The following is a 10,243-nucleotide window of genomic DNA, read 5'->3' as shown; positions in this document are numbered from 1 at the left end:
TTATATGCATGCCCATGAACAAAAAAATCAGCTTCAGCAGCACCCAGCTGGAACTGAAGTCAGATTAAACTCATTCTCCTCCCTCCCTGTACAACCACCCCCTTCTTGCTAGTCACCTTCCATTGCCCTGGTTTCAGCTATTTCTTTCCACGCCGAAGTCAGATGCCTGCATCCTGTTTGGGATCCATCTGGCTGGGATCTATCATGCTGCTGGCTCTGGCTATCTGCTTCAGCAAGAACAGGGAAATCTCTTGAGTCATCCTGACGAAACATTTTGTTGGGTTCCACCTAAAGCCAACGGCAAAGCAGCAATGAAAACAGGGAACTAGCAAAGAACTCTTAAAAGACAATAGGAAGCAGGTTCCAAAAACTATACAAGCCAGACTTATCTCTAACCTAGCAAGATAAAAAGGAAGCCACAATGATAAGTCTTACCTTATAGTTTACCCCTAACTCTTGTGTGAAAAAGACCTTCTTTCTTCCTTATTCCTCAACAGGAACAAAATGGCAGCTCCACCACGTTCCCAAGGCAGGGGAAGTGAGACCAGAAGAAAGAAACCCCCCTGCAGGCGGAGCTAACACAGCACATGATCATCGCAATCAGCACAGCTTTTCCAGGCCTAGCTAAACGAAAAGCCCACGACAGCTGTGTGTGATAATTGGGTCTTAAAGGGATCCAGCATGACAGAGTTTCTTCAGTCCTCAAAGAAGCGAAGGAAAAGGAAGGGTGAATTTCTCCCTTGGCTAAGCTATGATTGGCATAGGGACAAGAGAGGGACAGAATAAATAGTTTTTACTTCTTTGTAATAGGCAAAAATGTTTTATCACACTAAGGCTTTCTTTCCGTTGTATCGTTATGTGTATACCTCTGCTCCAACAACCAAAGAAGGTACTTTTCCCTGTCTTCCTAATAGCACTATCTCCCAGATTTTTCTTCCTTCTGGACTGTATGACCCTTGTATTGCCCCTCTTAGGTCCAATTGGATGGCAGATTTTCACGAGCTCAAGTGTTTTTTAAGCTTGTTTTAGCACTCTGTGAATTCCTCTGGTGCTTTTTACAGCCCTTTGAGGGCCATGACACATAAATGGGAAAAAAAAAATATAAAAAGGCCTAAAGTAAAAAGGTGGCAAACAATTTTTTTGCACAACTTTCCGTGTCCTAGGTGCTGTATGAAGAGAGAAGGCAGCTCTGAAAGAAAGGAGTAAACCAGAGAAAGTCTCATCTGATTTTTTATTTTTTATTTTTTTAACGAATGTCACTTTGTGTTTGAATGAGCAAAGCTGCCAATGTCTGTGAATGGCAGCCTCTTTGTACAAAGACCCACAGACCAAGATATAGTCCAAAGTGTATGTGTGGGGATGTGCTTTCTAAAAGTACTGAAAGCTTGATGAACTTCTTCCAGCCAGATGCTGGCTGCTTTGATATTTATGATTATATCATCACCTTACAACAAAACAATGGTAAACCCTGGGTTAGAAATGCAACTGCGCTGGTAAATCTCGTGTTTTCTCCTTGTCATGTTTCAGAAGTAGCTAATGAAAAGCAGACTTACTAAATGACTTGCACCAGCCCACAGTAAGCTTGCTCAGTTTCTGGCTTCCGCTACGTACGTGTTCAGCAATAAAATGCTTCTTTCCCTTCCCGATCTGTCAAAGGCAAGGGCATCATATCATGAGTTAGCGCTGGGGGAGTGGGGGAGGGCAAGGAATGGTGGCCCAGAAGTTGAGGTGGGCGAATGCTTGATGATCCAGCTCATATGACCTAATAGACTGTGTCACTGCCTTTGGGAAATACAAGCCTCTTGACACATGCCCTTGGCTGGAAGGTCAGAACAGAAAAGCCCAAGCTCAGTAAATGAAGCCCTCCAGCTGAGAAAAATAATCCAACCCTGGATTGGCAAAAGCACTTCCCCACACACACACTTTTTTTTTTTTCTTCCCAAAATTTCTGACTTGACATGTTGCTGTAGTGCACTTCACATCTGATTAAATTAGTCACATTGCATTATGCTGAATCAAACGTGACGAGTTGCAATGGAATGTGAACAGTGTAAAAAGATGCACTGGCATCACATAGCTGCTACCTGCTTCTGCCTCGCATTGCTGTGTTAGCAGCAGGTAAGGGAGGCATACAAGGTCCAAATCCTTCCCTGTTATTAAGTCATGCTTTTGCAGCTCATCACTAGGTTCTTCTGTGTTTACTTAATTTTGCATCAAACTAGTAATCAGCTACTCCTACTCTAAGAAACTCCATTCTTTCTCCTGCAAGTCCCCCACACCTTCTTGTGATAATAGAGAAGGATGTCTAGTCAGGGTTCAATCCATCTCCTACAAGCCTTCTGAATGCAGTAACTAAAAGAATATTAGCAAAGTGCTGGATGTATAGACAATTGCAGCCTACAGACAACAGGGAAGAGGCATCATTTTATTGCTTATGTGCATACTCTGACTATTATTCTTGGGCTTACACCAGGAATTACACCATCAGGAAACTCTAAACTGTAGCTCACTGACTAAACACCTCCTGATAATCTCTTATCAGCACAGCTCTTGGTGGGTTCTGCAAGGAATTAAAGCTACTACACCCATGTAGAGCACAGAGAGGCTGTTAATGTCACACTTCACCTTTCTTGGGGTAAATGCCCACTGCCATGCATGGCAAGGTAGACAGATGGAAAGCTCAACCTAATTTAGTCTGGACTGGACTCTTGCAAATACAGTCCAATTTGTATTCATTGTAGACTTGATGTTTTATCTGGGATTCTTGTAGGACAGCTTGAAAGAGGTAAGAACAGCTTTATGAAGAGGGTCAGATGAACTATCTACCTGCCCAAGAGCCCCTAGCTCATTGCCATTTTTCTTCCATGTTCCCTAGATGTCAGTAACAGTACCCAATATACAGCAAATGATTGAGTCCTCCTATGAAAGTACTACCTATGCTATCAGTAATGCCATATTGTTGAGTAATCCGCACTAAAAGACCAGAAATGGGATGTGCAGAGGAGGGGAGAACATCTGTATTATTGTCTCTACACATAACCTGGGCTAGAATTTAAGATACAGCAGTCAAATCATTTACATTAAACCTTCCAATATCCTCCTGGCTACATAGCTTATTCTATGCAACATATTTTTCATATATTAGATAATGAAATATATTTGATAAACTATGGAGACCTCTCTTTGTCTTAGTCATCTGAGGATGTAAGTTTTTATGCTATAATTACAAATCACAAACTTTTTCTCTCAAGGAGTACTGTGTTTTTCTTACAGTGCTGGAGGTCCTTGGCTCAGGAGTTTTGGTGAGCCACGGTGTAGCAGAAAGCTCTCCCTACTTGGACAAGGTTCCTGTGATTGAAGGAGTTTAACTGAATGGATGAAATGGGGACTTGCACAACCCAGGACCATGATGTTCTACGTGAAGCTGAAGAAGTAGGTTGTTGTAGCAGTGAGGCTTCAGTAACTTGGTGTCAATGAGTCTGGTCATAATACATACACTGACTATCTTGGGTTTCTTGGGGTAGCAATGTACTCTTCTGTGTTTTTCTCACACCATTCATCTTGTCCTGAGGAGAGACGGACAATTTTTGACAACACTTCTGGTGTACATCTTACAGTGGAAGTCCTATTGCCTAAGGTTTCTGGGTACTATATTGTCAGATAAGTACACAGCTACTATATAGCTGTGAGAACAGTGTGCAGGCTTTAAAAATGAAATTTTATATTCACATCTCTTAACCACAACTTACTTTTTCTGGTTTTCAGATGCTTTCATATCCAAAAGTGTTCAATCCAAACAAGAGTCCAAATTCATGTTCCGAATGTCCTGTGACAATTTTCAGAATTCATTTTCTCCTAGTTTCTAATATCAGTTTAAGCCAGGTATCCACAATAAGTGGGAAAAGTATGTCATTTTACTTAATAACAGATTTGTATGTAAAAATCTGAGTTTGGCTTGAGAGCATGGCTGTCTAGCTAAGAACTTAATATATCAGGATGCCTAGTCCTATAGACCTTATTTAGGAAAAAAACCCACAGTCGATTTCCAAGGAGTCAAGCCCACTAAATAATTCTAGATCTGGACCTGCTCTCCTTTGAATGCTTTATAGCAAAAGCTGTAGCTGACATGGGATATGTTTCTTTTTACTTCTCCCATTCCCTGCAATCGGCTAGTTTTGAATAATTTCCAATGTGTGGTCCAGAAAAGGAGGACCAGTCCCGTTCATAGCTTGCCCTGGCTTCCCTCTTCTGTCTTTCTATCTTTTCCTCTCATTCAATTCATACATATTTAGCAGATGAAATGAATACCAAAAATCTACTGTGTTGTAATTAATGCACATATGTAAAATCAGTGCCTGCATTGCTGACCTTTCCATTTGTCTAGATTTGGCTGCGTATAAAAGAAGTTGCTAACACAATTTTCCATTGGTAATGAAGTGTTTATGGCTGTACTGAACTGTAACACCTTCTGTTTTCTGGTGGACAAACGGAGTAAGGAGGATGGTGATTGCCAAAGCAGGTCTGGATCTGAGCTACCCTGGGCAGTACATCTCCAGAGGTTTGAGTCAGTTCCAGGACAGTTAAGTTGTGCTCACAACACTCCCTGTTCTGGACTCTGGAGATTTGAAAAAAAAAAAAAAAAGGCATTAAATACTTGGTTATATACTTGTACCTGCAGTATGTCTGCTGGGGAGCAAAGTGTTGATGTTTGAAGCAGGCTGAAGAGGACATGTCCCCGCAAGAGTATTCTTGAAGGAGGAGAGATAACATGTAATATTATTGCATATAACAGTGTTTTTGGTTTTAGAAAATACTGTTATCAGCTCCCTGTGCAGAGCAAGGCCCAGTTTAAGGCTGCTGAAAAGGGAGCAATCTGGGGCTGCACAGCACTGCTGCTGTAACCTGCTCTCTAGCTCAGACATGAGCTTCCTCCAAACCATGCAGAGCTTGCACCGAAGTCATGAACAGAACAAAAGGAACTGCAAGATAGAGAGCATATCTCACGTTGATCTTGAACTAGAAATACTATTGTCTTCCACCCAGGCCATGGATGAGCTTACCAGCCAGCATCATCAAAATGCAATACCTCCCTACTTACCCCCTTACCTACTTACCTTTTTACTGGGTATAGCCATGGATGGGGTTAGTCCTATACAATAATGTAGGCAGACCTTCCCTGAGGCTTAGGAAGAAAGATTGCACATAGGTGGACCATCTGGACTTTGGCTGGTCACAACTCCACAGGAACCTGGCATTTGAGCAGCTGCAGTCTGAGCTGGTTTGGGATTTCTGTAATTTACACCAGAGATTATGCTGGCTCCAATCCAGGCCAAAATCCGCGAGGAGCAAAGCCAAGACGCAGCCTCTGTTATTCTCCTACTTCATGAGATACATCCATACTCACTGGCCAGGCAGCAAAGATGAGGAAATCTAACGCTGTAGTAGCAGTAAAACTCAGGTTTTAAATGCCATTCAGACATTTGATTTGCCTGAAGACCAGTTTGTGTATTTCAGCACCGGGGAAAATAGAGGAGTTACAATTTAATGCGGAAATCACTGGAGTGGAAAAGCTGTGATGTCCCTCTTCTTCTTTGTCCCCTTGGTGTCGTCTGGTAAGCAAGGTGCTCCCCAAATGTTTTCAGAAACGTGGGCACTCACCAAACCCGAGGCTGTTTGGGTGTCTTCAGGCACTAACAACCCTTGTGCGGCAGAGGCACATACAGGTGAGCCTCTACCTTTGTAGGCAAGGTTTCCAAAGGAAGGTTTCCAAAAAATGTGTAAAGTAGGACCGCTGTAAAAACAGATAGGGAAACTAATGTTCGGTCATCCCTGAACTGGGAGAGGACTGCTGCCTACAGGAGGGCTGGGCTGCATGGGCTGTAGTTAGGCCTTAGCTAATATGGGGACAGAAATTTAGCAGTGCAGACATCCTGGACTTCCCGAAGCCAAGAAGAAACGAGGGAGAGAGCAGCTCTTCCAGGAGGCACTTCAAGCCCACTAAGATGTGGATTGCTGTCTGGGAACTGTCTCTCCGTCCTGGCTCCGCACTGGTGGCTGTGGCATGACAGGTTTGGTGAATGCAAGCCTTTGGGCTCAGGCATGCTAACAAGTTACTGCAAGGTAAGGAGGGACTATTAGGAAATAATCTCAGTGAATTTATGCTTCAGAAAGACACCCAGATGTCTATGTACTTCTGATGCTCGTCTCTCCTAGGAGCTGCCTGATGTCTGATAGCCCCCCCGGGAGTCATTTTAAAGACAAATAAGGGTTAGCACCGGCTCTGTAGGGGCACAGAAGCAGAGGCAATGGCAACTAGGGATGGCACAGGGCCACAGGGTGTACCAGAGATGGACTGAGGATTAACAGTTGGGACTAACTATCTCTTAGCTCCCCAGAGAAGCCTCCACCACTGCGTGCCCCAGCCGAGCCCATGGGACAGACATCCAGGTGTGCAAAAAGACAGCTCCAGAAAGGAGACAAATACTCGCATAAGGCCTTGGTCTTGGCACAGCCCTTTCCTAAGGCACAGGAGAGAAACTAAGAGGAGGAAATCTGGGTCAGAAGAGCTTCTCACAGTGCTCAGCGGAACCTCTCAGCTGCCTCTGCGTGCAGGCATCCCTTCACCTGTTACCGTACGCTTCGTGCTTATGAAGTACATAATAGCTTTGCTGGTAGATATTCAGCCAACATGTGGGGAAGTTCTTCAGCTTCTCACAGCTAGGCATCGAAAGAGAGCACAAGCTAATCTGCCAGATATGGAATTTGCATATACACAGACTTTAATATCAAGTGAGATGCACTTTGTGTGAACTCTGTAGCTCTTATACAGCATTTTCAATTAATATCTGTTCACTGGTTTTAATAGGTTTCTCCCATGATGTTTACAAGACTGTATGGCCTCTCTCTTTTGACTAATTAACACATCTTTAAATTCCTTTGACTACAGCTTTTCATTGTTTGGTGAGTAATACTTTGATTTATCAGGCTTTAGATCCAACTATTTGGGGGGAGGGATCACATGTTCATTAAAAAATAATCTTTAATATGCTGTCTTCTCATAGTAAAGCTATGCAGCAAGTCTTCAGTATGCCATGCGGTATTTTAAAAGCTGCCATTTTATTTGTGCTTTAATTTTAATAGTGTCACTTCACTTCATGTGGGGAAACAGGGATAAATGATTTTGCCAAAGAGATGATGGCTCCTGCGTCGGTCTGATTCTGCTGATAAGAAGTATACAGGACCATGGAAAACAGAGTTGCCTTTGTCCCAGAAGCCTGAGCACTGCTTTGTGATGAAAACAATCCTTGCATGAAACCTACAGGAAAAAATGAAACAAAGCAAAAACAGCAACAACAACAGAACAAACAAACAACAAACAAACAAAAAACACAGGATAACATCCTGTGCCATCTACCACAGCTTGTGTCAGCAGAATTGCTGAAGGATGATTGGAGACCCAGTTTTCCATACTGGAAAACCTACTCACAGCCTTTACAAAAACACTGGATTAACATGTGATGCCGTCAAAACAGAGCTCCCTGCTCCACAGTTACAGAGGAAAGCAACGCCTAATTTTCCTCACCAGGCACCCTCAATACTGACCACATCTCTGATTTTTTTCAGTGTACCTGTGTTCTCCACAGAGTGACTGTTCTGGAACCACATGGTCGACTGTGAACTTCTGTCTCTTTTTAATTCCTGACTTCAGCACCCCTGTGCTACGTTAAAAGCTTATCCAAAAGAGTAGTCAATTAAAGTAGGTAGCATAGATCTCTGTAAGAGGAGATCTTTGCTTTAAGGGGCAATAAAAACTTAATTAAAAAAAAAAAAAGGAAGAAAAAAAAAGAAGAACACACAATTGGTATCTGATTTAGCAGCCTTTGCAGTGAATGAGTAAGTTCACAGCATACAGCTATTTTTTCAGGTGGACATCACTGACACTTGGGGGTCATATTTTTCATATTTTCTTTGCTATCAAAACACTAAGAGATTTCTTTTTGAAACAAGAAAAAATAAAGCTGACACTCCAGAGAGAGTGAAGAGGACAGTCTGTCTCTTCTAATCCTTGTGTGGCCTCTTGAGTTTAAAATGTGCAACAGAGTGGTCCCAGAATCTTCAAAAACAGACTCACATATCAACATTCACTATTAAGTATATTACTACTGGGTAAATTGAAATAGATTCTGAAAGAATCTGTTTTACAATACACTAAATATTACTTACAATGCATTAAGTATCAGAGTTGCTTACACTTGAAGGTAAAAAAGCAACAACAACAAAACCCACTAGCTAACACTTTTTCATTGTTTTATTTCCATAGTGAAATTTACCTCCCCACATGGAGAAATAAAGAAAATAGTAATATAGCTCCCTAAATATAGTTTCCATAATGACCTTATAATAAGCAAAGCTGGTGGCCTCATGTGTTATATAGTTCTATTAAAAATAAAAATGTGGCTGCTTATTAACTTGCCATGCCCAGACATTTTTGCTGAATTTCTCAATACCAGGTGTCTACCCAAGCTGACTGGTTTTAAAAATCTGTGTCAAAAATTTTCAGCCATTTTCTAAACTAAATTAGAAAACCAGTGAAGATATTGTTCTTTCCAAATTTAAAATTTTGGTAACATTATCTTTGATACTTTCTAAGGCTACTTTCTAAGGCCTTAAGCTTCAAAACAGACATCTGATATTTGGCAGGGAGTGACCTTTCCAATCAGAGGTAATTTACCATGCAAACCCTTCAAAACACAGTGAAGCGCCAAGCTTCTGAAGAATTTAGGAGCTTCATGTCTCAAGATCTGGTCCCTGCTAGGCATGGTCCAGCCAAAGACCAAGCAGGATTTTCTTGAAGTTTGCAGATTCCTGGCACGGATGGGCTGGGGCTGGGTCAAGGCTCAACACGAGCTCCCAGAGGCACTTTCCTTCCATGTTCATGGTGGAGTCCCGGCAAGGTGCCAGCAGCCTGGCTCAGCAATGGCTGTCCTCGTTTTCCTGTCACATTGGGAATATCAGAGCACTCAGAGCTGTTGATGATCCTAACAAGAATAGTGCTTTGAATATACACAGTCTTATGTATAATATATGTGTGCATAATTACATATATGCACACTATAAAAAGCATTTATATAACATTTGTATGTGTATACACAGTTGCTGATTGTTCAGAAAAATCAGATTCTTGACACCTCAAATTCAGTATTTGAAACTCTTGAATACTTTTGATCTTCATTTTTGTGCACTTGTATTCACCATTCATAAAGCACAGTCAATAGTATTTCCCTATTTTATTTCGGTGTTGTAAAAATAAGTTCCTTAATGTGCACGGTCATCCAGTACTTTAGCAAGGAGTACCATAGAAGCATCCACAAGGAGATGAAGAATTTATTCTTCAGAGAAAGATTTGAGTGTTGTGAGGTATATAAAACATGTGGCCACACACCAAATAGCTAAAAGACAGCACTGTATAGCTGTTCATTCCTTCAGGCACTGAATCCAGCAAAGATCCCATGGAAGAAATAGAATTTGATCAGCTAATGAAGTATCTTATTTAAACATGATATTGATGCAATGACAGTGTGAATTCTGGATTTGAGATCTTATGAGTGCTTGCTTTTGCATATTCTTTTGTATCTTGTATTTTATAACATTACTTTAATTTTGTGCATGTGATACAATCCAAAGCATGAAGGATCACTTTGGCAAGCAAGCACTGCCATTCATCTGTACTGTAGAATTAATTTCATTCTGTGTCTGCTGAAAACAAAATGTGATGAACATTCTCTTTTTTTTTGCATGCCAGTGTAAAATGACATTTAACATAGGAGATAACTACAATTAAAAAAAAAATGGTGGAAGAAATGAACAAAAGAAGCAGTATGCCCACGGAAGTACTAGTTTAGCCTTGCAGAGGGCTGAGAAGAGCTATTGAACAATTTCATTATCACATTCTTTTCAAAGAAGGAAGACTCTTGCTTTCCTATTTCATGATAATTGGATGAAGAAATGTGGGTGGGAGCACAATTCATTGCAGAATTTGATGAATTATTTACTAATTAAGGAGAGAAACAGGATAGTATGGGCTATATTACTTTGATACGAATGTTCATTTTATTATATTATTTATACACATGCGATTGTTGCTTTTATTAACTAAGAGGTTAATCATTTGAATGGGATGCTTTGCATTCTTTACAATTACATACACCAGCAAATTGGCTAATTTTATGTGAAAAAAAATAAC

The 10,243-nt window shown here is 41.1% G+C and overlaps 1 long non-coding RNA gene across 39 annotated transcripts in view; it reads right to left on the bottom strand.

The window, feature by feature from the left end:
- Positions 1–592, bottom strand: part of LOC308189196 — a 63,457-nt gene extending 62,865 nt beyond the window's left edge. For 35 of the 39 annotated variants that reach the window (XR_013946087.1, XR_013946088.1, XR_013946102.1 and 32 more), the window contains exons 1-2: positions 436–592; positions 117–288 (exon numbers count right to left, since the gene is read on the bottom strand). This is a non-coding gene — a long non-coding RNA (uncharacterized lncRNA). The remainder of the gene's footprint in view (positions 1–116; positions 289–435) is intronic. The other 4 variants (XR_013946098.1, XR_013946099.1, XR_013946100.1 and 1 more) reach the window with 1 other exon arrangement.
- Between the last annotated feature and the right edge of the window lie 9,651 nt (positions 593–10,243).

The sequence above is a fragment of the Anser brachyrhynchus genome (genome assembly GCF_964034855.1).
Source record: "Anser brachyrhynchus genome assembly, chromosome: 2".
Classification (NCBI taxonomy): domain Eukaryota; kingdom Metazoa; phylum Chordata; class Aves; order Anseriformes; family Anatidae; genus Anser; species Anser brachyrhynchus.
Note: the sequence above shows the minus strand (reverse complement) of the source record. Positions and strands in the feature narration are given on the sequence as shown.